This window comes from Panthera leo, chromosome C1 (genome assembly GCF_018350215.1).
Source record: "Panthera leo isolate Ple1 chromosome C1, P.leo_Ple1_pat1.1, whole genome shotgun sequence".
Taxonomy (NCBI): Eukaryota; Metazoa; Chordata; class Mammalia; order Carnivora; family Felidae; genus Panthera; species Panthera leo.
In genome coordinates this window covers 103,260,143-103,285,763 of record NC_056686.1, presented here as the reverse complement: position 1 = coordinate 103,285,763, position 25,621 = coordinate 103,260,143, and the positions used below count along the sequence as shown (strand labels likewise).

At 46.3% G+C, this 25,621-nt stretch overlaps 1 long non-coding RNA gene across 2 annotated transcripts; it reads left to right on the top strand.

Annotated features, from left to right (window-relative positions):
• Positions 1-457: 457 nt before the first annotated feature.
• On the top strand, positions 458-24,288 carry LOC122228585. Of its 2 annotated transcripts, none has more exons than XR_006206668.1 (3): positions 458-583; positions 4,012-4,219; positions 24,063-24,288. It is a non-coding gene; the product is annotated as an uncharacterized LOC122228585 (long non-coding RNA). The 2 variants fall into 2 exon arrangements; XR_006206669.1 differs by lacking the exon at positions 458-583 and adding an exon at positions 597-693.
• Positions 24,289-25,621: the final 1,333 nt, after the last annotated feature.

Here is a 25,621-nt window from a genome sequence, read left to right as displayed (position 1 = left end):
TTTGAGCCCCGCATCCGGCTCTGTGCTGACAGCTCAGAGCCTGGAGCTGCTTTGGATACTGTGTGTCTGTCTCTGTCTGCTCCTCCCCTACTCATGCTCTGTTTGTCCTCTCTCAAAAATAAGTAAACATTAAAACAAAAAATAGAGTTTAGGACAGACTAGGAGAAGAGTGTAACAGGGGTTTTGGCATGTAGCGCCCCAAGTAAGTTCTGGGGCTACAGTCAGCTGACAAAAGTTGGAAAGGCAACAGATATCCATGAATCAACTTTCTCATGTGTGGCTCCAGCCAAGTGCTTCACCACGCAGTCTAATCTAATTTCAGAAAGACCCTCTGAGGTGGGCGCCATGAACCCACTTTATAGATAAGGACACTGAAGCCGCCACCCCTATTGGTGCCCCTTAAAAAGACCGATCAGTGGATTCTTTAAGTTCAAAATGTCTTTTTACAGGATGTACCTATAAAGAAGTGACTTTTTCCTAGCAGAAGAAAAAAAAGGAAAAGATTACTTTGCCCAGAAGGGAGAAGCCCTCCTCTGCTGTGCTTGCGTCATGCAGCCCGACTCTTCCTTCAGGAAATCTACAGGTGATATGTCGTTGGGATCTGTGATGGCTTCTGAGATGGTCTTACACTTGCACCTCCTTCACACTAGAAACAGAGTTTCAAATCTCCCCAGGGGCTTCCATATCTTGCATGTAAGTTGTTTGAGATAACTCTGTGGACCTAACATGATAAATCTTTCCTGGAAGCTTCTGCTTTGACTCAAGAGAACCTAAATAAAAGCTTTCAGAGTGCCATTGCATATTATCCACACCGTTTCAAAGGAATCCAAAGTGGAGATTACAATATACTGTTTTAATTACAAAGGGATAATAGCCTCAAGTAAAGGAGTTTTCCCAAGAAGAAATGAGTCTCACAAAATGGGGGAGGGGGGAAGCCACTGTGATTGTTATTACTGGTTTTATTCAGGGTGAGACCTCAGTAAGATTGGGACAGAGGCCAACGTGTATTTGAGCACCCCCCTACTTCCCTATGCCATGGTTATGGAGAAGACTGTTGACCTTGTCTCTACAAAGGGATGGCCCTATGTACTTTTATTTACTGCTTTCTGAGTCAAAACGAGTCATTAAAGAAGTAGCTTAGCTCAACTCCATTCCGCTGGTAGAGTGTAAATTCACCATAGTGTGCTGCTACATACAAAGCAATAAAACATGGTCCTTACCTTGGGGGAGATGATAATTCCCGGGGAGGTAGAACTCGTTCTCCTCCAGGATGTGGTAGGATAATATAGTGCATAACTGAGGGCCATCTGGAGCTTTAAAGTGATCTTCTGTCTCTGTCCTCTGCCTCCTTCCAGCAAGATTGCCACCTCTCATATACTACACGGAAGACTTGAATCTTTACTTGTTAGCAATTTGCTGGGAGACCAATGCATTTAAGAAGGTGATGGTGTGCCTTTCTCTGCAACAAATCAGATTAATGCCACCCACAGTTCTTCCTTTTCTGTGGCATATTATGGTTTATAATAAATGTATATTTGACCTTTGCCATGTCTGGCACAGAGCTTCTAAAACCCTTGGGGTTTCCTAAGGGCTAAGCTCGATCAAGTTGTCTTTGTTTTATTCATCACAAAACCCTTTCAACCACACCTGAGTTTGTGCTAGTGAAGTGACTTTTGGGAAACTCCTAAGGATGAGGCCTGGGGAACCGAGCAGGTGATTGAAACTTTCGGCTTCACTCACCTACTTGAGAGGAGGGGAGAAGGGGCTGGAGTTTGAATCAATCACCAATAGCCAATGATTCGATCAAGTATTCCTACGTCATTAAGCCTCCATAAAAACGCAAAGGACAAGGTTCCGAGAGCTTGTGGATGGGTGAGTGTATGGAGAAGTGGGGTGGTGGGAGCACCTGAAGAGTTCAGGGAAGCCCTCTTTGCACATACCTTGCCCTAAGCATCTGAGTCACTGATAGGCCGAGTCACTGAAATTTTTTCAGAGTTTATTTGAGAAAACATCAATTCCAATTGGGCAGCACCAATCCAGAAGTGGTCAGGAGCTAAGGGCAAGGTTCTTATAGAGAAGACTCCCAAGAAGAGCAAGGAAATTCTTTGATTAGCTATAGCCTCAGGTTGCATTATTTGGGAAAGCCTAGTTGGCTGTTGGTGATTGGTTGTTCTTAATCTTGAGGCGTTGATAGGAGTTGACTCTGGCTTAGGTTTCTATTTGCTGACGCGGCTTATGTAGGCTACCAAGGTGTTAGAGCCACCTCAGTCTGAGGGGCTCCTTGTTTGATTACTTGAATCCACCTTTTCCATCTGGCTGTTTCTGAGTTATATCCTCTTATAATAGTAATCAAGTAAATAATAAACATAATCGGGTAAATAAAATGTTGTCCTGAGTTCTGTGAGCTGCTCTAGCAAATGAACCCAAAAAGGGGGTTGTGGGAACCCCTGATTTATAGCTGGCAGGTCAGAAGCACAGGTATCGGCATGGGGGGTGAGCTGTCTTGTAGGACAGAACCTTTGACCTATGGTATTTGACGCCATCTCCGGCTGGATAGTGCCAGAGTTAAGTTGTAGGACCCCAGACTGATGTCACAGAATTGCTTGGTGTGGGAAAACCCCTCACCGCCCACACTTGGTAACCAGAAGTGTCAGAAATGAAGTATTGAGAGTAGAGGCATCACACGAGAAGTGTTTTTCCCCAAACGCATGGGAAGCCACAGGTTCCCCTAAAAGGGAGACTGCCTGTGTCCATCTCAGCCTCCCATTCTCTCTCTCTCTCTCTCATTCTCACTCTCACTCTCTCCCTCCCTCTTGTATTGATTCAGGTTGCAGCTCCCTTGCCCAGTTTTTCTTTCTGGACCACTGTGGACTGGACATTTTATTGGACTGTCTCCGGGTCTTGGGCCCTCTTTTGCCCCCGGAATGCTGATTTCTCTTCTCCATTCACTCAATACTCCCAGCTGTGGCTGCCTCTGTTCCCTGGCTGGTTCAAGCTCTACCAGGACAGCACGAGTCAGACTCCTTGGCCCCTGTTTGCTTAGGAGGGCAAGCTAGGCTCTGTGATCCTACTTGGCAAGAACAGCTGTGGTATCCACTGTTCTTTGAGGTTATTTAGATCAATAGATGGGGACTGAGTGATTGGGGGAGCCCCTGGAGAGTCTTGAGATTCTAAAATAACTTTTCTACTGTGTACTTTCTCTATGACGCGTGCGGAAGTCAGGAAGTCCTCCCACATTACCCTGGAGGGATAGAATGAAAAGAAAAAAAGATATATATATATGTAATGAAGATTTCCAGCTATTTAGTTCCTTGGATGTTGAGCCATCATAAATAACTTTAAAAAAGAGAAATTCTTAAGCGTGGGGGATATGTTGAGTTTCATACAAAGGCCAGATTGACGGTCAAAGCCAGGAAGCACTCTGCACGTGAAGCATCCACCTGAATCAGTTGGGGTCATCTATCTCATGGAAACATGGTTTTCCCCATACAGCTGGGATGTTTGCCATCATTTTAGAGCCGAGCTTCTCAAATTATGATTCCTAGACCACCTGCATCAGAATCATCTAGGGAGCTAGTTACAAGTGTAGATTCCTGGGCTGGGGCCAAGTTAGGATGCTTTCAGTTGCAAATAAGAGAAACTCAACTCGAAGTGGCTACCAGAACTGGTTAAATCAGAGTCTCAACAACCTTCAGAGACCTCCTTTCTGCCTTTTCTCCTTACGTCAGCTTTGACCTCAGCTTAGTTCCCCTCGTGCTTAGAAGATGGCTCTCACGTGTTCCAAATGCAGCAGCAACGCTTTCCAGCAGAGGGAAAGACTCTTTAAATGAGGGGATGACCCCCTTTCCAGGAGCCTTCCTGCCTGGGCTGGTTTCCTGGGCATGACGTCCGTGCAGTCACATAGGGCCCTGTCCTCAGAAGGGCCTTGTCTTGGTTTAATGCTTGCTTAAGACAGCACTGTCTTGAAATTCTTAGTAATTTTATCTTTGAACTTGTGTTTTGTGAGTGAAGCCAGTGAGACAACGGATCAAGCACACAAGCAGAGGAACCATGTGTCACTGCCCTTCCTTGCCTCTTGATTCCCAGAGAGTCTTGGCAATGTCCCATGAGCACACAGCATGTGGGACTTCAGCAAGCCTCAAAGCTAGGACAACGTAAGCATGTCATGGAAACCACTGGCTTCAACAGCATACACACATCAAGAAGTAAAATGAAATAGGTGAGTTTTGTACATCCATTCCACAGTTGCAGTGGAACAAAGTACGAGCGTGAGCTACCTATATGAACAGTGTGATTTCAACGATCCTGCATATAAACGCTCTTGGGGCGCCTGGGTGGCGCAGTCAGTTAAGCCTCCGACTTCAGCCAGGTCACGATCTCGCGGTCCGTGAGTTCGAGCCCCGCGTCGGGCTCTGGGCTGATGGCTCGGAGCCTGGAGCCTGTTTCCGATTCTGTGTCTCCCTCTCTCTCTGCCCCTCCCCCGTTCATGCTCTGTCTCTCTCTGTCCAAAAATAAATAAAAAATGTTGAAAAAAAAAATTAAAAAAATAAAGTAAACGCTCTTATACTTACATTTAATACTGGTATTATGCAATGTAATGACAAATCGTAATAATTAAAAAAATTAATTTGCGGGCGCCTGGGTGGCTCAGTAGGTTGAGCGTCCGACTTCAGCTCAGGTCATGATCCCGCAGTCTGTGAGTTCGAGCCCCGCGTCGGCTCTGTGCTGACAGCTCGGAGCCTGGAGCCTATTTCGGATTCTGTGTCTCCCTCTCTCTCTGCCCCTCCCTCGCTCATTCTCTGTCTCTCTCTCTCTGTCAAAAATAAATAAACATTAAAAAAAAAAGAACCTGGACTTTTTACTATTAAATTTTCATTCATTTGCATTGCTGCAAAGTAAATCCTTTCTCCAGGATTTACTTTGTCGGCAAAGGCCTTGTAAGATTTGTGGGGGATGTGAGTCAATCAAGGGAGGGGACTGGGTTTTCACTTCTGGGTGAGAAGGGCCACGTGTGCTGGAAGGTGAGCATTGATAAACTGAATTAATTCCAGAACCAGAAGAGACCACGGAAACGTAATAGCTCTGTGAAAGTGCAGACGTGTGGGGGAGAGCATTGAATTTTCCACAGGATGTAGACTAGAGATTCAAGCCAATCTTATCTGGATCTCAAGTGGCCAGTGTGCCTGCAGCTGACTTTTGGGTTATGTTAGATTTTTATCTTACTTATAATGTCAAGTCCATTTCCTTGACCTTCCATAATCTTGCCTCACCATATGAAGCCAGTCTCCATGCAGAATCCCTCTGCTCCGCTACGGTAATATTGCTATACTCTCACGAACACATCACACTGAGCAGCCTTGCCTCCATTTTCCCTGGATCTCCAATGCCCTTCCTCCTCTCCATTCACACTCCGCATCCCTCCGCCTTGCTCAGCCGCTCCTCCCTGCACACTCTCTGTTTCTGGCACTCGTTGCCCCTACAGTTCATACCCAGGAAGTCTTTCTTTTCTCTTTTTTCTTTTTTCCCTTCTTTTTAAAAAATAGACTTTATTTTTTAGAGCAGTGTTCAGGTCACAGCAGAATTGAGTGGAAGTTACAGCGAGTTCCCACATACCTCCTGCCCCCATATGTGCATAGTGTGTCCCATTCTCAACATCCCCCACTGGAGTGGTACGTTTTTTACAACTGATGAAACTGCACTGACACATCATGGTCCCCCAAAGTCCTTAATTTACATTAAGGTCCCTTTTGATGCTGTGTGTTCTGTGTGTTTGAAGAAACGTATGAGGACATATATCCCTCGTTATAATGTCATACAGATTATTTCCACTGCCCTAAAAATCCTCTGTGCCCCACCTGTTCACCTTTGCCAGAACGTCGTGTAGTTGGAATCATACAACATGTAGCATTTTCCATTTGGCTTCCTTCACTTAGTAAATATGCATTTAAGTCTCCTTCATATCTTTTGGCTTGATAGCTCACTTACTTTTTTTTTTTTTTAACGTTTATTTATTTTTGAGACAGAGAGAGACAGAACATGAACGGGGGAGGGGCAGAGAGAGAGGGAGACACAGAACTGGAAGCAGGCTCCAGGCTCTGAGCCATCAGCCCACAGCCCGATGCGGGGCTCGAACTCATGGTCCGTGAGATTGTGACCTGAGCTGAAGTCGGACGCTCAACCGACTGAGCCACCCAGTTGCCCCAGCTCACTTACTTTTAGTGCTAAGTACTATTCCATTGCCTGGATGTGCCACAGTTTATTTATCCACCCACCTACTGCAGGACGTCATAGTTGTTGGGTCTACTCTTACTTAACATACTATTTTGTATACATTGCCCATTGCTGTTCAGATCTACCTGGCTTTCAACCCTTCTGTGCTGTGGGCTCCTTAAGGCCAGAGCCCTTCTTCTTCCTTGGATGCCCCACGGTGCCTAGCAAGGTGCTTTGTATTAACACTAGATTCTGCCAGCCTGACTGACACTGTCCTCTTTGGGGCCGTCCATGCACCAGAACCTCTGCTTTTTCTGCTGCCTCTAGGCCCTTGGTGTTGTCCTGGGACTCAGTATCTGGGATCCTCCTCTTCTGAGACTGTGAAACCCTCTGCTCAGGCCACTCACAAATCACATTCTTCTGCAGATGCGCTGACCAGCCCTGGGCAGAGGTGTTAGGCTGCCTCTTCACAGAGTTCATAGCCCACAGTTCAGGAAGCCCTAACTTGCCCTTATTGAGTGGGTAAGATCAGTCCTGGGTTTGGAAGACTTTCTACCACAGCCTGTAATAGGTACTGTTCCTTTATAGGCAGACTCTGTCATCACCCAGGAAAAAATACACTTAATACTCAACCGAGAATACTCGACACTCACAGACACATACACTTACACATAGTACCTTCCTGAAACAAAAGTTTTAAAGAACAAGATTCACACTTACTTTGTGCAATGCATACCGATAGTTTCTTATGTATGTATGTATGTATTATTTTTGAGAGAGAATGAGGGAGTAAGAGAGAGTGAGGGAGTGAGAGAGGGCATGTCTGCACAGGAGCAGGGGAGAGGAAGAGAGAGAGGGAGAGAGAATCCCAAGCAGGCTCCACGCTCAGCACAGAGCCCGACTCCGGGCTCCATCCCACAACCCTGAGAGCATGATCGGAGCCCAAATCAAGAGTCGGACACCCAGGTGCCCCTTTCTTTTTCTCTTTTAATTTATTTTATTACAAATGGTGATGGCAGCCCACTCCACCGATTTCAGTGTAATTGTAGTTGGAAGCTCAACAAAATAGGGTTCTGGAGGGTCCAAGAACAGTTGGCGGAGGAAGAGAGGGGCAGGGCCATTCTGAGGCCCTTGAATGGTAGCCCCTGGTGATGGGGGGCGGGGAGTGCTGGTTCTGGGTGATCACTGCTTCTGCAGGTTCCCTTGGCCCTGCGAGTTCAAGTTCAGGGCAGGTGAAGAAGCAGCCTGCAGACGAGCTGATCTGGCAAGTACACCCACGTCACTTCACTGGTCTCTGCACGGGAGCCGGGTGGCCAGCTCCCATAGAGTGACATCCAGGGAAGGGCCTGGGTTCTCTGGTGGGGGCTGTTGCACTGCACAGGGACGGAGGGATGAACACAATTTCTTGCCACCAGTGACAGTGGACGTTGAAGCGTCCGTGTGTCAGCCTTGAAAAAGGTGGGCAACGAGCTGGGGACTACTCTGAGTTCCCTCTCCATCCAGAACTGAGCATGCTCAGTGAGGGTCAAAGACAAAAGCAGCTTCTTCAAAGCCTTTGCCGGTGGACAGTGTTCTCAGGCCTGAGCAGAAGGGAGGCTCTGTGGGCGGGAGAGGGAGGGACGTGTGAGGAGATGATACCGGCTGTGGCATGGTGTTGGAGAGGACGAGGAAGTACTGAAAAGTGCTGCTGTTGTCTGAGCTCACCTTCTTCCCGCCGGTCGCTGTCACACAGAGTGAACGGTGGCCTCCCTCCACCCTCCCGACACCAACCTCCCCACCTCCCACGTGTAGGCTGCCGTGTTCTCTACCCGTCACTCTCCCTGGGGAGCAGAGCGGCCAGGGAGTGAGGTTCTGTTGGCCCACAGGGTGTGGGAGACCCTCTCCATGCTGTCACCCCGGTCCTGGGAAACAGAGAAGCAGCTTCTGTGTGTCAGCTGCAGCCAGAAGGACTTGTCTCCTTGTGGAGTGTGGTAGTTTGGGGGGCCTGAACCACATGACCTCAAGAGAGTTATTTTATTATTATTATTATTATTAATATTATTATTATATTATTTTATTTTATATTATTATTTCATTATTATTATTTGATTTTATTATATTATCATTTTACTTTATATTATTATTATATTATTTTATTATTTCATTATTTTATTTTATATTATATTATCATTTCATTATTTCATATTATTATATTATTATTATTTTATATTATATTATTATTTTATATTATCATTATTTTATTATATTCACTCTCTGTGTTCTCCTCCGTTAAGTGGAACTCGACAATATCATATATATATTTACATAGTTTCCATGAAGAGTAAAATTAGATCAATTTAAAGTCTGTAGCATATATTTGCTCAATGAATTAATTCAACAAATATGAATGGCTCCCTGTTATTTTTTTTTTAATTTAATGTTTTTTTTTAACGTTTATTTATTTTTGAGACAGAGAGAGACAGAGCATGAACGGGGCAGGGGCAGAGAGAGAGGGAGACACAGAATCGGAAGCAGGCTCCAGGCTCTGAGCCATCAGCCCAGAGCCCGACGTGGGGCTCAAACTCACGGACCGTGAGATCGTGACCTGAGCTGAAGTCGGACGCTTAACTGACTGAGCCACCCAGGTGCCCCAATGGCTCCCTGTTATGAATCACTCACTATTGTCAGTGCTGAGGACATAACAGTGAACAATGCCTTGATCTCATAGAGCTTATATTCTAAAAGATGGAGCCAGATAATAAATAACATAAAAAAATAAGTCAATATGTAATATGTCAGATTGTGACAAATGCTATGGAGAAAGAAGTGAATCAGTGTAAGGGCCACATGGGTGTGGTTGGGCAGAGGTTTGTTATTTTATTGATGTTGGTCAGGGAAGGTGCTGTGGACTAAATGTTTGTGTCCCTGCAAACTCATATGTTGGGCCCTAACCCCCAGTGTGGTGGTATTTGGAGATGGGGCCTTTGGGAGGTAAATGCGCCATGAGGGCAGGACCTGTTCGAATGGGATTAGGGCCTTTATAAGAAGAAACTCCAGAGAGTGTCTGCTATTTTGTTGTGGGAGCCCAAGTAGACTAACACAGAAGGCCTCTCCAAGAAGATGACATTTGAGCAGAGACCTGAAGAAGTAAGAGAGCGAGTCAGGCAGACACTTAGGAAGAACATTCTAGGAAAATGGGCTAGCAATGCAAAGGCCCTGAGGTGGCAACATGCTTAGTGGATTCAAAGACTACCAAGGAGGCCAGCTTGCCTGGTAAAAAAGTGAGTGACAAGAAGAAAACTAAGAAATGAGGGAGCATGGGATGCCTGGGTGGTTCAGTTAGTTAAACATCTGACTTCAGCTCAGGTCATGATCTCGCGGTTCATGAGTTTGAGCCCCACGTTGGGTTCCACACTGACAGTGTGGAGCCTGCTTGGGATTCTCTCCTGACCCCCCCACCCCCCACTGCTCTTCTCCTACTTGTGCTCTCTCTCTCTCTCTCTGTCAAAATAAGTAAATAAAGTTAAAAAAGAAATGAGAGATCTTAACAGGTGACATATTATCATGATCCCCTTTAAATAATCCACCCTTTTTTTATTCGTTACCTGAGCTGGGAAGTTGAAACGATGGAGCAGGTGTGTAGGAAAAGGGATGGCGTAGGGGTGGGGTGGGAGTGGAAATAGATTTGGGCATAGCCATGCCTTTCCTTTGGACTCCTTGGACATTACATTCCCATCCTTCTCTAAGACCCCTTGCATCTCCCGGGTACCGTGAGTCTACTCAAGGGCAGTGGCCAGCAGAAGGCCACATGTGGTAGAGCGCTTCACTTGTTGGCAATTATCTGTGCTCTCCTATGTTTGCCATGCTTCTCTGCAGGTGACATCCCACCCAGCGGCCTTGGGCTGGGCCATGGGATTTACTCTGGCAGGTGGAGCATGGGCAGACATGTCAGAGCTGAAGGTTTAAGTGTGCTGGCATGGCTCAGCTCTGTCCCCCTCGGAGCCTGCTCTCCACGGGGAGCAGAGCTTGCCTTAGAGAGTGGCTGTTCCTCCATCATGAGCCACTGAATGAGAAGCCAAGCGGGAAACCAGTGGAGTCCAGTCCTCAGGAAAGAAGTGTCTGTGCTTGTAAACCGCTGAGATTTTGGGGCTTCTTTGTTGTCGCAGCAAAGTCTGACCACTAAGAAAAGATTCTGTCCTAAGCACTTGCAAATAGGATTGCATTTCACCTGTATCATACCGGTACTTCTCCGTGCAGTGGGTGTTTGTGTCCCAGTTTTGTGGATGAGGAAGCTGAGGTCCGGCAAAGTCAAGCAACTTGCCCAGAATCGTACAACAGACAAGAGGCAACACTCAAATGAAGGTCTAGCTGGCTTCCCGGCCATTATGTCATGGGCTACTTCCTTGCTTTCCCATGTGATCCACGGGAGGGTAATAGACAAAGAAGTTGCTAAGACGACGCTGCCCGAGAAGGGCTGGACTTCTCTCTCCCCCTCAAACCCTATTGACTCCTTTCTTTTCTTCTTCCTCCCCTCTCCCACCATCCCCACTGCACCGCACTCCCCCACGGCTGAAAACGCTCTTTGTCTTCTCATTCTCTTCCCAAATGGCTATTAAAAACTACCTTCTCTGGTGAAGTCTTTCCAAATAACAAGAGAAAACATGGTCTTTCTTACCTTTATTATTTCCAAACATGCACGAAAATCTCTTGGCTATTTTTTCTCCATTCTTTATTCCCAAATGCACAATGTTTTTTTTTGTTTGTTTTTTTGGTTTTTTGGTTTTTTTGGTTTTTGTTTTGTCTTTGTGCTGTAAATGTGTATATTGCCACATTTCGTGAGCACCTCCTATGTGGTAGCTGCTGTGCTGGGGCTGGAGAGTGACAGGTGAGATATTTTGCTGGAAGAGTTTAAAACCTAGTGGGAGACAGCATTAAGCAGTTCATGTTATTAGATGTGCTAAGTTCTAGGGGCACCTGGGTGGCTCAGTCTATCAAGCATCCGACTCTTGATTTTGGCTCAGGCCATGTGTCTCGCAGTTTGTTTCGTGAGATGGAGCCCTGCGTCAGGCTCTGGTCTGGCAGTGCGGATCCTGCTTGGGATGTTCTCTCCCCCTCTCTCTCTGCCCCTCCCCTTCTCTCTTTCTCTCTCCAAAATAAATAAGTAAACTTAAAAAAATAAATAAAGTGCTAAGTGCTATCAGTAAGCACAGGGTTGTGGTCACACAGAGGAGGGCTCTGTGCTCAGCTTGGAAAGAATGATTGAGAAGCTTTTTGGGGCAGATGACACATAAGTTGAGCTTTGAAGGATGAGTGGGAGCCAGCCAGACACAGTGGCAGGGAAGGGAACAGCACAGCAAAGGTGTTGAGGCAATAACCACAAGGCATTCTTGGAGAGTCCCAAGTGGCTGGGTTTCACTGAAGTGTAAGTTATAAGGGAGGATCGCAGCAGGCTATGGGAGGCGGAAGGCAGTGGCCGGAAATGGTCTGGAGACACAGAACAGATGTACCGTCTGATGGCCTGCTGTACAACTCAACGGGTTAACATGCTGACAAGGGTCAGAGTGTGAGACCACATCCTGGTACTTGTAGATACAGCCCTGCTTCAATCAGAACAGCTGCTGCTGGAGTAGGCTTGTGGACAGTGTGTTTTTGAAGCTCCCAGTTTTCTCACACCTGTTTGCCTATTGCTTCCTGTGCGTTCCCACCCTGACCTCCCGGCTTCTCAAAAGCCTTCCTTCACCCCAGGAGGCAAGGTCAAAGCGGTCCTCTTTCCCAGCGTGTCAGCCTCCTAACAATGGGCTGCCAGCATCCGCAAAAGCAACAGTTTCCTGACACGTTATGTGCCAGGCTCCGTACTAAGTGCTGTAAATGCAAACGTAATATCATTCAATCCTTTGTTACCCTTGCTTTAACAAGGAGGAGACCAAGTCTTCTGGAAAATCCTAAGCCAGTAACAGCCAAGAGATGAGAGAATTTTGAGGGGGAGTGAGCAAGATTCGGGGGGTGGGAGCAACTTCCAACTCCTACATCCTGCCCCACAGACTGACTATGGACATGTACTCTTGAGGCTATCAGTCCCGTGAGACCCAAATACTCAGCATCAGGAACAAGGCTAAGGAGAGCATCGTGATCTGCTGTCCTTGGGGTCAGCGATTATTATTTTCAGGCACAGGACCTGGCCAATGGCATATAAGTTATGTACAATGAACTATATAACTGGACTCCCTAAATTTAGTGTTGTTTTTTGTCTTAAGAGGGAGGACTAGAGAGGCCTATGTCTGTACCTTCTGCCTGCCTCTGGCCCTTTGAACCACCTGACCCCGTTATTATGCTAGGTGAAATCAGTCAGACAGAGAAAGACAAATACCATATGATTTAACTTGCATGTGGAATCTAAAAAACAAACCAGATGAACAAGCAAACAGACAAAGAGACTCTTCATTGTAGACAACAAACTGGTGGTTGCTGAACGGGAGGCGGGTGGGGGGATGGGCGAAAAGGGTAAAAAGATGAAGATACAAACTTACAGTTATAAAATAAAGAAATTACAGAGGTGAAAAGTACAGCACAGGGAATATAGTCAATATATCGTAATAACGTACGGTGACAGATGGTGACTCCAGGTATCGTGGTGAGCGCTGGGTAATGTATAGAATTGGTGAATCAACATATTGTACACCTGAGACTAGTATAACATTGTATGTTGATTATACTTTAATAAAGAAGCTAAGAGATAAAACTGCCCGGCTCCATAGGAACTCACCAGCCCTTAAAGGCCACAGAGGCCAAACCAGGAATTTATTGAGATTACCCAGGGCCACCTTGCTCACACCCAATTTATCCTTGATCTGACCCTCTCTCCCCCAGCCCTCAGCTTGACTTACTCAGATTTCTCCTTCTGGTTCTTTGGGCTCAGTTTTCCCCACTTTTCCAGAGGGATTCTATTACCCTCTCCCTTGGTTCCAGTGCTTGCTGGATCTAGCTCTACTCATGCAAACCCAGCTTCTTACCGAGTGGCAGACAGGTGGGAGCAGAGATGCTGATACAACTGGGTGCTTGATAGAGGCTACTGATGGGGGGCAATAATGAGAGCTGATATTTACCGAGCACTCCCCTGACCAAGTATCGCATGTTAATCAACCACATTCCTAAATCCCATGGTTACTTTTCCATACTCATCTTCCTTAGAATGACCTGTAGGCTACACTTGACTTCGTCCACCTGCCTTGCAGGACATCACAGTCTCTGGATTTTCCTCTTTTGCACTCTCTTTCGAGAACTCTTCTTCCTGACCCCTGAATATTGGTGTGGCCATGGCTTGGTCCTTGGTCTTCTTTTCTATTTGTACTCACTTCCTTGGTGACCCCACTCACTCCTGAACTTGTATATCAAACTACCTACTTGACATACCTGCATCTAATAAACATCTCAAATCCGTGTCCTTCCGATCAAACCTACTCTACCGTCAGTCTTCCTCATCTCAATTGATGGCAACTACATCTTTCTGCGGAGTCATCTGCTTTCCTTTACATCCAATCCTTCAACAAATGCTCTTGGTTCCACCTTTAAAATATGTCTGGAATCTGGCCACTTCTCACCACTCCACTGCTAGCACCTTTGTTATCTCTCGCCTGGATTATTGCAACAGCTTCCTAACCATTCTTTCTGCTTCCATTCTTACCCTCTATAGTCTGTTATATCACATGGTAGCCAAATCTTTTAAGACTGTGTAAATCAGACCATGTCACTCCTCTGCTCAAAATCCTGTGGTGGCTCTCTCTTTTCCTCAGTGCAAAAGCCCAAGTCCTATGAGGTATCCTGACACCGTCTGGTCTTGTTACCTTTCTGACCTCATCTCCTACCCTTCTTGTCCTCCCCTACTTGGTTCTAGTCACACTGTCTTCCTTATGAAGGAGATCAGAATATGCCATCCCAAAATACGGCATATCTTTCTGGCATGTGGATTATTCTGAGCCAAAGACAATTGGCAAACAGCAGATGTAGGATGAGCTCTCTGTCCTCTTTCTGTCTGCCTAAAAGTGGGTCATAAACTCCCCTTGTGAAGCTCTCCCCCACCCACCCCGCTCCATATCAGGAAGAGGAGACAACTCTCATATTGGAGGTGGGGCCAGCTTGAATCTGCATAAGAAACCTTACTGAAATAACCCTTGTATTCCATTAGTTTCCTTCTGTATAACTATTTACCCACAATTCACTGCCCGTGGAAGCCCACATCCTTTTTCTTTGTACGGTACTTCTCTACAAATTTATTGTTCTTTGTTAAAATGGTATATAAGCTCCCAGCCCTAACCACTTCTTTGGGTTTTTACTTCCTTTTCTGTGTATACATTAAAAAAAATTAAAATATTAACATCAAGTAAAATTTGTTTACCCCTTCTCCTGTTAAGCTCTCTTTTGTCAATTTAACTTGCAGTGCCCAGAAATGGAATACGAGAGGATACTGGGAAGTTTTTTCCTCCTCTGCACTCTATTTCTCAAACATGCCGGATGCACACTTGCCTTAGAGCTCTTGTACCAACTGATCTCTTTGCATAATACTTTCCCCCCAGATGCAGGCTTGACTCACTCTCTTATCTGCCTCAGTTCTTTGCTCAGAGGTCCCCTTCTCAATAAGACTTACCCTAATCACCACATTAAAGACTGCAAGCCACCCCCTGCACACTCAATCTTGCCTTTCCTGCTCTATTTCCACGCAGCACTTATCACCTTTCATATTAAATAGTTTAATTATTTGTGACTTCTGCCCTTCCCTCCTGTTAGAATGTAAATTCCAATCAGGAATGCAGTAGTACCTAGAAAAATAGCTAGTGTTATAAAGCCGTGTGCTTCAGGCCCTCCTATAAGCACTTTACATATGTTAAGAAATCTGGTGTTGGTATCAACCCCATGAAGTGGGTGCTATTCTTATCTCCATTTCATGGATGAGCACACTGAGGTGTGTAGAAGTTAAATGACTTGCCCCAAGTCACACAGCTAGGCTATACTGCCTTCTGTCTTCTGTCGCATAGCACATTGTAGGTGTCCAGGAAGTGTTTGCGGCATGAATACATGAATAGACAATGAGGACAATCACTAAGTGAATCATTTTATTGCTACCATACAGATGAGCTGAGGGTCAAAGATAATGAGCAGCCTGTTCACGCAGGTAGGTGTGAAGGTAGGTGGCAGGGCTGGGGTCTGAACTCAAAGTACTGCTTCTATTTCTATCACTTAACACCATAGACAGGGGGTGATCATAAACGGCTCAGGGACGCCCAGTGGCTCAGTCAGTTAAGGGCCTGACTCTTGGTTTCAGCTCACGTCATGATCTTACGGTTTGTGAGTTCAAACCCTGAGTCGGGCTCTGTGCTGGCCACGTGGAGCCTGCTTGGGATTCTCTCTCTCCCTTCCCTCTCTCTCTGCCCCTCCCCCCCTCACACGTGCTTGCTCGCTCGCTCTCTCTCAAAATAAAGAAATAAACTAAAAAAATAAATAAATAAACTGCTGATCAGCATGAATTTTCATAGATTGTCATTGTAAACCCTTCATGCGAACTTTCCCTAATGCACGTGTCCAGGCATCCTCATGAAATACCATGAAGGAGGTGGGAAGGGCATTAATTTCCAACACACTAATACGAAAACTAATCTCATATAGGTTGATTAGCTTTCTCAAAGGAAAAACATAACTCAGGGGCAGAGCTACTGTTTCCCAGACGGATTCCAATTTCCCAGTAATCTACAGAAATGCAGAGGAAATGAAGAGTTACTCCCATCAACTTAACTCCTTTGTCTTAAGAAGAATGCTGGAGTTGAGACCTGCGTCAGTTTGTGACACCAGATTTGGGTGGGGACTGGCCATGCGTGGTCACTGCTGTTCCCAGTTCCCGTCTGAGAGTCACTTAGGGGCGCAAAGTCATTTTTGTCAGCTTTCCAAGTGTGCGTTGGGGACCAAGTTGTCTTGCTGCTGGCCCAGCCAGCTCTCCGTCTCACAGAGACACCCCTTCTCTGAGAAACTCATTTATTTATATGTCTGCATTCTTGACTTCACCATGTAAACAGTGATGGATATCAGAAATATCTGGAAATGGAACCCTCTTAGAGTGTGTGTTGTTTCTGAACGCTGACAACATGGGCCACTCAGAGAGAGGGCAGCTCAAATCTCCCCTGGCTGGAACAGCACACAGTTGTCAGGTCTTAGGCTGGACTGTCATTAGGGCCGCTGCAATGTCTCTTCTCCTTTATTCTCAGCTCAGATGGTTCCTTCTAAGCCCTCTCCCCTGGGCTCTATGAGAGCCCTCCTCATTTTGGATTGTCATCATCTGTTTACTGTGTCTCCCCAGCTAAACTGTGAGATCCCCCAAGAGCAGAGGTGGGTCCTGTTGATCTTTGTATCACAGAACTCAGTGCACAGCCTGTTGGGGTCATAAAATTTGGTGTATGAACTGATGACAGACACTGATGACGTGTGGCCTCAGCCAAAGGGGGGAATGGTGATCACATGGGGTTTGTGTTCTAGTTACAGGACCCATTTTCCGCTCCGACCAACCTGTCAATTACTCTTTTTGCAAGGGGCTTGCAAGCCCTGTCCCCATTGTCACATTACAGGTAGGGCCACGCAGAACCGGGGCGGGGGGGGGGGGGGCAGAAGGCAGGCAGCTGAGGGAGAGACATGAAGATGATGAAGGGCTGTGGGCGGGATGGTTTGTCACATGTTTTGGAAGGCATCTGAACCTTATTAACAGTGAGTACTCCGTGTACATTCAGACCAAGCCAGGTAGAGACGCTGAGCTTCTCCTGAAAGCTTCGATGAGGTCACAACACGAAGAAGTGACCTGTCCCCAGGTGGTGCTGGGACAAGCATAGTGTGGCACTCGGGAAAGGATCGGCAGTATCTGGGTAGAGAAAGAAGACAAGAAATCCAGATCCACTGAGATGCTGAGGCAGTCTCTTGGGGACTGCAGGCTAAGAGTCGCTACCAATTCCTTACTCGGGAGGGGTGGCGCGTCACCATCAGGTTCTCACTGTGAGGTGTTTGCACCTGTGTATGATCATGCTGTCCACTTACCAGAGAGTAAACGGCACACAGTTCTTTTCCCCCAGCAAAGATGAAATTAATGTTTTCCTTAACGTTTTCATAACTCTCTAGATGTCTGATCTCAACCCCGTAGATCTGACAACTATGTTGGTCCTGATTCTAGAGTTCCGTTGGGGTAGGACTTGTTTCTTAACAAAGGGTATTCTTGTACACGTGTGCTCTGGTTCAACCTGGGATGTGGGAGGTGCTCTGTCGTGATTCAGTAAAGGAAGGAATTTGGCCCGGGCGCCTGGTGCCTTCCTTGGTATGGCTTCTCCACAATGCCCGCTTGGCACCCTTTCTCTAAAGCCAGTGCCTTCTCCTCTGGACCCATCTGTCTCAAATTTTTTTTTTTTTTCCTTTTTTTAAACACTGAGCAAATGGCTAAGCATTGAGGAATCAGGGTACAACCCACAGTACAGCTCTCTGCTTCATCACTTTGCCGAAGAGCGAGAAACAAACTTACTCAAAGGAGTATCTGAGTGGCTGAGATTTATTCCCTCTCATCTTTTCCTCAAGTTCAAGTTAAACAGTGACAGATTCTGTTTTGGTTTCCTTGCTTTCAATTCCCTAGATAGGAAACCATCTGCCTCGATGAAAATGATCTATCCCTGGAAGTGTGTGTAATGGAGAGAGAAAAAAATGGGGCCCACTTGGTTAATGTTGACTATGAATTTCTGGTGTGAACCAACCACATCAGCTATTCAGTTGGTAGCACTACTGTTGAGAAGACGGCCAGCCGACTCCAGATTTGGGGCGTCGGCAGTTCTAGATTTGAATCCAGGCTCTAACACTTTCTACCTGTGGGACTGGGACATGCTTCTTCTTGTCTGTGAGCTTCACGTTCCTCATCTGTGAAATGGGGACTTTAATGCCTACTTGGTACATAGCTACAGTTGAGTCATATTATTGTGGGAAGGAATGTCATCAATATATCCAGCGAAGGGTGCCGATATTGGACTTTCATTTAACATGCTCTCTCCTTCCAGAGACATTTTAATAGGGCCCAGCACCTTGCTCCAGGGGGGCCCGGGGGCATTCTGAGGGGGGGCCCGGGGTCGTGCTCAAGGTCTTGGGTGAATCACACTGGGTGCGTCAGAAGAACAAGAGCTTCCAGGATCAACAAAGTTTAGAGAGTAGGCCTCAGAAACAGGCAGGGTGGTGACCAAAAGGAGGACACTGAATTCACTTAGCTGATAATTTACGTACCAAGTATGTGCCAGGCATTGTTTGTAGGACTGGAGATCCAGTCTGGGGGGGGTGGGTTGCTGGGGTTTACAATGTTTTTAAGCTTATTTATGTATTTATTTTGAGAGAGAAAGAGAATCTCAAACACTGTCAGCTTGGAGCCCCATGGGAGCTTGAGCTCACGAACTGCAAGATCATGACCTGAACCAAAATCCAGAGTCGGATGCTTAACTGACTGAGCCACCCCTGCACCCTGGGGTTTACAATTTTATTTTATTTTATTTTATTTTATTTTATTTTATTTTATTTTATTTTAAACGTTTATTTATTTTTGAGACAGAGCATGAACGGGGGAGGGTCAGAGAGAGAGGGAGACACAATCCAAAGCAGGCTCCAGGCCCTGAGCTGTCAGCACAGAGCCCGACGCAGGGCTCGAACTCACGGACGGCGAAATCATGATCCCAGCCAAAGTCGGACGCTCAACCGACTGAGCCACCCAGCCACCCCTACAATTTTAAACAAGGTGGTCAAGTCAGCCTCCTGAGAAGGTGACATTTGAGCAAAAACTAAGGGAATGAGGAGGTATGTCTCCAAAAGATACTGGACAGCCTGGGTTGGGGGTGAGTGGACAAGGAGTAAAAGCCTGGAGGGAAGCATTGCTCCCAGGCCCCAGCGTCAGGCCTACCCACAGTGCCTGGTGATGTCAGAGAAGGCAAAGGGCAGTGTCTGTGCTCATTATGTTTTTTATGGACCAGCCAGCAAGGACTCTTCCTCCCTCCCCCCCCACCATTACTATACTGGATCTCTGCCTGTCTCCAGCAGCCTCATTTTTTTTAATTAATTTTTTTAATGTTTATTTATTCTTGAGAGAGAGACAGGGCGCGAGCAGGGGAGGGGCAGAGAGAGAGGGAGACGCAGAATCTGAAGCAGGCTCCAGGCTCTGAGCTGTCAGCACAGAGCCCTACGTAGGGCTTGAACTCACAAACTGTAAGATCATGAGCCGAGGTGAAGTCAGACGCTTAACCGACTGAGCCACCCAGGTGCCCCTTGAGCAGCCTCATTTTTAACAAAGCACATGGGTCAGCCCTTCTCTGAATTACTATTGCTGTGTACGGTTGTGCAGGTTGGACACTGCGTAGGATGACATACCTAAGAGGTTTCTGTTTACATTTTAGACGTTCTAGATTTGTATATCATAACTTTCTGGGAGGTGGCAGTGAAGTGTCCCAATGAAAGCAATATATTGCAATGCTCTTCTGTCAGGATAAAGTATTTTGAAGAAGAACTTTTTCTAATTCACATTAAGGCACCTGGCAACCTTGAAGATCCAGATTTCCGAGAGGCGCCCCCTGTGGTTTGTCGGGGATAGATTTACCGGTTGAGACAAGTCTGTCCTCTGCCGAAAATTCTACTGTGGCTCTCAGAGTGGAAATTCCGGCATTTCTGTGTTGGAGGGTCTTCAGATAGCAGTCTGATCAGAAGACTGAGCGAGCCCAGAAAACGCACGGCCAAGCTGCATTTGCAGGGCAAGCACGCGGTGTTGTTTGAGTTTGGGGAAGCAGCACTCGCACCACCCCTCGACCCCACCCCTGCATTGGTTCCTTCTCAACTTGGGCTCGGCTACCTCCTCTAGCCTCGCTCTCATCAGCTCTGACTTCCTCTGCAAAGCCTGTTCTAATGCCCAAATCCCGCTCCACACACACGCGGTCACTCTGTTCTGGTGCTCACAGACATTACACCAGTTCTTTTTTTTTTTCTCTTTTAATTGTTTAATGTTTATTTACTTTTAAGAGAGAGAGAGAGAGAGAGAGAGACAGAGTGTGAGTGGGGGAGGGGCAGAGCGAGAGAGGGAGATATAGATACAGAATCTGAAGCAGGCTCCAGGCTCTGAGCTGTCAGCACAGAGCCCGATGTGGGGCTCGAACCCACAAACCATGAGATCATGACCTGAGCGGAAGTCAGATGCTTAACCGACTGAGCCACCCAGGCACCCCTACACCAGTTCTTTTTAAGTATCTGTTCTCTCTCTGGAATTAAAATGACAGCTTCAACTGCCTACGTATCCCACTAGCCTGTGGACTCCTTGAAGGCTGGACTGTGTCTTATCGACTTTGGTAAACCCTCCCTGACACAGTAGTTGCTCAAGAAATGTGCTGTCGAGCACTGTTTCTCAAGCGCAATTACTAAGCATCATCTGGTGATAATAAAGAGAACGGTCCTTTTAAATGATACATTTTAAAATTGCGGGACATGCCACAAGCAGCTTCTAAATCCTTTGTCTTAAAGGCTGTTTTTTCCATCTGTCACATTTGTGTTAAGCCTGGTAGTTTCTCAGGAGCTGAGATACTATAGGCATCAAGTAAACACACGTGCAGATAAGAAGAGCAACCTGTGATTACGGGGTCACGATCGAATAGCCCAGGCTACAGCCTTTGGGCTCGAGGGTGTTCATTTGTCCTTCTTTGGGGTTGGAGAGAAATCTCCTACCCCAATATGGCAAGCATGGGCCGCCCAAAGCCCTGAGCCCGTATAACTGGGCCGCCCCCTGGGTGTTACAGCCGGTTTTGGTTTCTGCCAGGCTTGATCACTGGGGAAACGTACAGAGTATGTGGCCTTGTAACCCCAACACATAAGTCTTCGTGGAAAGTTGCCATTCTCAGGCGTCAGGCATGTCCGTGAGCAAAGTCCCCAGGGGGACGCTGGGGCAGAAATATCCCAATTTAAAAATATTCTCCAAGTGGCTTCTAAAATGTGTACAAGTTCAATTACTCTCGGCTTCCCTGTGCTGTGGCAGCTGGTCTGTCTGTGTTTATTTGCTCCTCTGGCGCGTGATTATTCAGAGGGACTGCATTTGTCTTGCTCTGTCTCCTCCGTGAGAGGCTGGGAGCCCCTCAGAACAGAGGTCAGCTCCCTCACATGAGTGGTGGGCCTGGCTGGGACTGTTGTGCTCCAGGGGTGGACATTCGTGGAGGCTGGGGACAGTTTGGGCAGCAGTGGGCAGGGCTGGGTGTGGTCTGGGTGGCAGTGTGTCCATCAAGAGAGAGTAGCATGCTGGTATTTTCTCTACTGGTGGTAGAAACCATCCTGGGTGCCATCTTGACTCCACTTTCTGTAGGCAGCCAGTCCTGCCTGTTCTGTGTCCTTGGAGGCAGAGTGAGAGCAGTCACTGGCCTAATAAGGCACAGTGTCAGAGGGTAGCTGGCAAATGTTATAAATATGATTTAAGCAATAGAATCCAGGGGCTCCTGGGTGACTCAGTCGGTTAAGCATCCGACTTCGGCTCAGGTCATGATCTCGCAGTTCGTGGGTTCGAGCCCCGCGTTGGGCTCTGTGCTGACAGCTCAGAAGCCCGGAGCCCGCTTCGGATTCTGTGTCTCCCTCTCTCTCTGCCCCTCCTCTACTCGTGCTCTGTCTCTCTCTCAAAAATAAACATTAAAAAAAAATTAAAAGAAAAAGTCTCCACAACACCCAGTGCTACATTTGGATGTCTCTTTGCCATTATTAGCAATGTGGCCTCGGCTGGGTTACCTAATCTCTTGCTTTCTTCATTTAGAAGATCTACACTTGCCTCCTAGGGTTTTCATAAAGGTCACCTAGGATACTTTAAGTAATCAAAAACACATATGTCCCAGGGTGCCTGGGTGGCTCAGTTGATTAAGCGTCCTACTTCAGCTCAGGTCATGATCTCAGTTCGTGAGTTTGAGCCCCGCATCGGGCTCTGTGCTGACAGCTCAGAAGCCTGGAGCCTGCTTTGGATTCTGTGTCTCCCTCTCTCTCTGCCCCTTCCCGACTCACGCTCTGTCTCCCTCTCTCAAAAATAAACATTAAAAAAAAACCCCAAAAACAATAGAATCTATAGTGTTGAGAACAGAAGGGCTGTCTCTGAATTCCCTTTGGCTGGCCAGGTGACTGGGGCCGGCCAAGCTAGTGGACTAGGACTGGAGGAGAGAATTCCTTACTGAAGGTTTTGGGGAGATGTCAGCCAAAGAAGACATCTAACTAGGCTACAAAAAGTAGTGGGGCTGGGGAGATAAAATGGGGCCCAGCCTCCTTTCCTCAGTCATCTCATGACCTCTGTAGCCCATAAGGCACTGACTGACCCGAAAGGATCCTGGGCCCAGCTGGGACGGCAGCCACCTCATATATCCAGGGAAGGACAAATGGGCCCTGTTTTAAAGCCCACGTAGGTGACTTCGGTTGGCAATGATTCTCCACTTCATGCCTCTTGGTGTGATCCTCAAATTGACCTTTGCAGCCTTGGATTTCAGCTTTTAGTGTTGGTGCCATAGACACCCACCTTGTGTTAGTCTGATTTGCTCCTCGTCTCTATGTGGCTTGTTACTGTCGTAAAGCCTTTCACGTCCCCGAACACAATCCTGAGAGGTGGGTAGAATTACCAGCCCCATTTCATGGATGAGAAAGATGATGCTCAGAGAAGGGAGGTGACCTGTGCAGGTCATCGCACTAGTGAGCAGTGGAGCCAGAGCCTGGACCCAGATATTCCGACTGCATTTCTGCTTTGACACGTCAGTTATGCCCATAAATCACTGGTAGTCACACTTTTCTAAGTGCCGTATGACCGTGTCCTCCAATGTATGTGCGTTTAATTACCCATAAATCATAAAATGCCTGACAGTGTTAATATATAAGCATGTTATACAGCCTATGAAAACATATTTTTAAAGGGCAGAAAATGAGGGGCGCCTGGGTGCCTCAGCCAGTTGAGTGTCTTGACTTCGGCTCAGGTCATGGTCTCACGGTTTGTGAGTTGGAGCCCCGCATCAGGCTCTGTGCTGACAGCTCGGAGCCTGGAGCCCGCTTTGGATTCTGTGTCTCCCTCTCTCTCTGCCCATCCCCCACTCACATTCTGTCTCTCTGTCTCAAAACAAGTAAAAATTTAAAAAAGGGCAAAAAATGAAACAAATGATGTATTTTTTAAAGCCCAGGGACCAACACTTGTGGGTAGGAGCTGGGTAATGGGGATTTATTTTTATTATTTGGACTACTTTTGCATAGGTTTAAGATCTTCTCATGAAATGTTAGAAAAAACAAACACGGAACAATGAACCAAGAAAGGGGGCCAACAAACAGTTACGGAAGCTCTGGGCAGGAGCCGCAGATCCAGGCAGGGTAAACTGAGAAGAGGGGCCAGGATTGCCCTGCTCGGTCATCGGGCACGTGGGTGACAAAGGCAAGGGCTGGATGAATTCTGCTTCTGCCATGTCATCAATACCACTGTAGCATGTCTGTACTCCTGCCTCTGTGAGGGGCCACGGGGGGCTAGTGGGCAAGAGGCTGGACTCCAGAGCTGGACTACTGGGCTCACGATCCTGGCTCTGCCACTCGCTAGTTTTATAATCCTGGGAAGTTTCCTAACTTCTATGTGCCTCGGTTTCCTCCTCTGTAAGGAGGGGATAATAACAGTGGCTCCTTCACTGGGTCGTTGTCTGGATCAGATGATATACACACATCATTTGCATAAATTAATATTTAAAGTAGGAAGGACAGTGTTGGAAACATAGTGCTACATGGACTGGCTGTTGTGATAATTGTTGTAGAGCTGTTACATGTTGTTTTAATGTTATTATTATTCCCTCTGCCCTTTCTAGACGTAATGGGATCTGATTTCTCAGGGAGCCTGCTTCCCCTGTTTCCACCTCTGACTCAATCTCTGAAAATGTCTGGACCAAAAAGGTGCAAGTACTTCCTGGGCAAGTGTACTCTGGGAGAAGAGGAAAACAGTGGTGCCACATGTCATGGGAAACAAAAGCTGATGGAAAGAAGTGGGATGATGTTTCAGGAAAGGAAGTATAGCTTCAGCCGTGCTAGGTACGCCGTCCACTTCACGGGGTCCCAGCCTCGTCATCCCTAAAGCGAGTGATTTGCTGCAGCTGATACCAGAAGTGCCTTTCTGAGTTGACATTTTTTGGCTGTGTTCTGCTTCCCTTTGAGCTACGATCACTCTTAGGATTTGGAATTTCAAACAGTCTCCTGGGTTTAGCGCCTGATCAGAAGATCTCCCGATCTCAGGTTTGGTCCATAAGCCATGGTACACCACGTGCCTTGGGACATAGGCCAGGTTAACCTGTAAAGTAACAAATCACAAATTATGCATTAAACTTTTAGAAGCACAGATGTGTCCTATTCTTTATGATACATGCAGGTTGATGGGTTGACGGTGTAGGAATTCATATTAGGATGCCAAATAAAAATACACACATCATATAAGCTGATCTCTAGGCAGTTGTATATATAGCTAGCCATAGAAATTTCTACCTACTTATAGACACTGTATGATACATAGGGCTAGTTATATATATATATAGGTAGATAAATCTGAGATACGCATCAGATACTACCCTATTTCCTGGATCTTTATGTCAGGAATATATAGAACACTGCACTTAAGCAAAAACAGGTGTTCATAATTTTTAAAAATCCACAACTTTTGTGAAAAGTCACATATTTGTATATATCTATACAAATATAAATATTGATATATAGATTACACAGATATAATCATTGAATATTAATAGTTATTATTTCCGGGTAGTGCATTTCAGGTGATTTTTTACTTTTTTCCTTATGGTTTACGTATTGTGAACTTTTTTTTTACATTGAGCATGTATTATTTATATAATCAGAAGAAAAAAGCCCTTTTCATGGTGAAAAGAAGAGTGTCTAAAAGATACTAACTCAGATATTGGCATAAAGAGAAAATCATTAAAAGGAAAAATTAACAAAATATCTGATGCAGTAACTAAACAAAGAAAGAATATCCCGAACTCTGAAGGTCAGAAACCTTTAATGCAATTGCGATGTTTTAGATACTTTTGTTTATAATTACGTTCTAGGGCTTCTTGGACATTTCCTAGGACCGATTACAACTAGAAAATCCTAGAAAATGTTTGGAGTTGGGACAGTTTAGCGTTTGAGGACAACTGAGTGCCTTAACACATTTCTTTGCATAGACTATAGCTTTTCCTTAGTTTGAAAAAACAATTCATTTGATCACATTTGTGTTGGGGGTTTTACTATATTATTACTGGGGTAACCTTACATTGGTCCCTCATCTTAGTCTCTCTCACACACACACACACACACACACACACACACGCCCTTCAGTCCTTATTTGAAAGACAGCCCCCTCCAAGCTGCACTCCTGCCC